Genomic DNA, 3,064 nt, shown 5'->3' with positions numbered 1-3,064 from the left:
TGCTAGGACGTTGAATGTAGAAGCTTTGGATCGAATGGAACGAGAAATTGTCATAATATTGTGTAAGCTAGAAAGTATTTATCCACCGTCATTCTTCGATGTCATGGTTCACCTAGCCGTTCATTTGCCACGTGAGGCTCGACTTGCAGGACCAGTTCAATATAGATGGATGTATCCCATTGAACGATTTCTTGGAAAGTTGAAACGTACAGTGGGTAACAAGGCCCGTCCAGAAGGATCAATTGCAGAAGCATATATTGACGATGAGTGGCATACCTTCTGTTCCAAATATTTCCACGGAGTTGACACTCGGTTTGATCGGCCAGAAAGAAACTTTGACGTTGACCGAGCAAGACAACGGAATATATATTCTGTGTTTTCCCAACAAGTTCGTCCAATTGGTGCAGTGCGTGGTTATGACTTGTGTGGAAGAGAGTTCGAGAAAGCTCAGTGGTACGTGCTGAACAATTGCCCTGAGATAGAGAACTACTTGAAGTAAGTTATAACTTTTTCTTAATTTAAATTGCCTCATTACGTCAGGAAAAAAATACAAAATATAATATATTTGTGGTAATCATCAATTTCAGTGATCATATTAACGTGCTCAAGGAACTAGGAGTAAATGATATAAACCAGAAACATGAAGAGGAGTTCCCGAGATGGTTTGAAGAACGGGTAATGAAATTACATATGCGTTACTCAATAACAAATGAAAAAATATTAATTTCAACTTTGATATAGTATATGCTTTACTCAATATGTAGGTTGTACAATTGCATGCGAATAATCCAAATGATATATCTGATGAACTGTATGCATTGGCGCGTGGCCCATCGAGACGCGCTGCTCGATATTCTGCATGTATTTCTCGGGGAAGTAGGTATCACACACTGGATCGAGATTGTTATAGGAAAACCCAAAATAGTGGTGTCCTAGTCGAAGGAAGTCATGATGGAGAAAATATTGATTTCTATGGGGTTATTGTCGATATAATTGGAATGAAATATTTGGGAGAGCTTGCGGTGTATCTGTTTAAGTGTGATTGGTGGGATTTAAGCAATCCTCGTACTGGAGTCCGTGATGATGAATATTTTTTGAGTGTTAATACATCAAAAAATGGTATGAAGATGATCCTTTTATTTTGGCTTCTCAAGCATCTCAAATATTCTACTTAGATGACCCGAAGTTAGGAAATCAATGGCGAGTAGTTCAAAAATATTCTCCAAGAAATATATATGATGTTATCCCTCAGGTGGAAGGACAAGATGAAGAAGAAGATGACTCTTCTACTCAAGAAGCATACCAAGAGAGTCAACCCGCCTTAAATTTGTTTGTGGATTTGAGCCAGTATGAGATGATTCCATTAAATAGAGAAGATATTGAGGCTGAAATTGTTGATGTGACAGTTGAGGAAAATGTTGAATCATCTGAAGTATCTACAGATGATGAGAGCGAATTGTCAAATGAAACTGATACAGATTCTGATTGACCAATTAAGTGTTAACATTCCACTTGATGACAAATATTTTACTTATTGAATGTATCAGTAGTTTAAAATTATGCCGCCAAAGAGGAAGGAAGTTCGCAACCCATCTCCACCTGTTCCTAGCTCTCCTTCAGACTCACCATTAGAGATTGATTCTACAGAACAAGGTAAAAATTTAATACTCATAAAAGTTATTAATTAAGGTCCTGTAATAGAAATATAAATGCAATTGATTACAATGTTATATTTTATAGAATCTACAGTACAATCTCGTCAAGGTCGAGGCACCACTAGAGGGGTGACGTTGGAAAAATATCGGAAGGTGGGTAAGATCAAGGTTAACATTCCTGACGAACATACTGGGGGCGAAGGACAACCAGCAGCTTGGCTTGCATCACATGTGGGTGCTCTTACACGAACTTACGCACCTTTGGCAACGACTTCATGGAAGAAAGTCCCCCAAGATGTTAAAGAGCTTATCAAGAAGCGTTGTTTGGTAATATTTAAAATATTGATTTAGTAGAATAAATTCTTATACTTTACTTAAATTTAGAATATTATAAATGATAATGTGTTTGTGACTATTTTTTTAAGGATGATTTCGAATTAAATTTTGGTCGGAGAGAGGAGCGTAAGACTGTGGAAGAGCTTATGGGTAATGCATTCCGCAAATATAAGGCGAGGTGTCATGAGCATTATAATAAGTTTGAGAAGAAGGAAGATGCAATGTCCGACCTTCTGAGTGGGAAAAACTTTGTGACATGTTTGAGGATCCATCATATCAGGTATAATGAAATTTAATTATTTTACTTGTCATATCTGTCATTTCGCTTCATAATATTTTCAATTTCTTTGCAGGAGCGAAGTTCTATAAACAAAACAAATAGATCAAAATTGAAGATTAATCATCATGCAGGCTCAAGATCTTTCCATCGTCTTTCTCAGAAATTGGTATTGCTATTTTTTTTATTGGATATAGTTAATTATTTGGACTCATCATAATGACTTTATATCTTTAACACATTTATTGTAGCAAGATTCAGATACTAATTATGATCTGACAAAATTATATGCTGCATCGCACACTGATCGTAATGGAGAGTGGACTCATCCTGATGCCCGTGAAAATTATGTAAATTTTATAAGCTGTTTGAATTAAATATATTAGAATATTTATGACGATATTAATTCTTTATCTTATATATGCCTAGGATAAAATGGTTGCCCTACGTGCTGAATCTGCGTCAGATCAAAATTCCTCAACAAGTGATATTGAGATTTTTACACAAGTCCTGGGTCAACGTTCAGGATATTTGAGGGGTTTGGGTCGTTGTGTAAAGCCTGGTCCCTCTTCCTCTTCTTCTGGGAATGCATCTATGACTTCTATAGCGCTAGAGAATGCAAATTCCAGAATCGAAGAATTGACTGCAAGACAGCATGAGTTAGAGGCTCAATTGGCAAAACAAGCAGATATGGAGATGCGCCTCAAACAACATGAAGAACAACAAGAAGAGTTCAGAAGACAAATGCAACTCCAAATGCAGCAGCTTATGCAACAGTACAGGCCTCCAAACAACT

Source organism: Juglans regia, chromosome 16, assembly GCF_001411555.2.
Source record: "Juglans regia cultivar Chandler chromosome 16, Walnut 2.0, whole genome shotgun sequence".
NCBI classification, from domain to species: domain Eukaryota; kingdom Viridiplantae; phylum Streptophyta; class Magnoliopsida; order Fagales; family Juglandaceae; genus Juglans; species Juglans regia.
The sequence above is the reverse complement of the archived record's forward strand: the minus strand, read 5'-3'. Positions refer to the sequence as shown.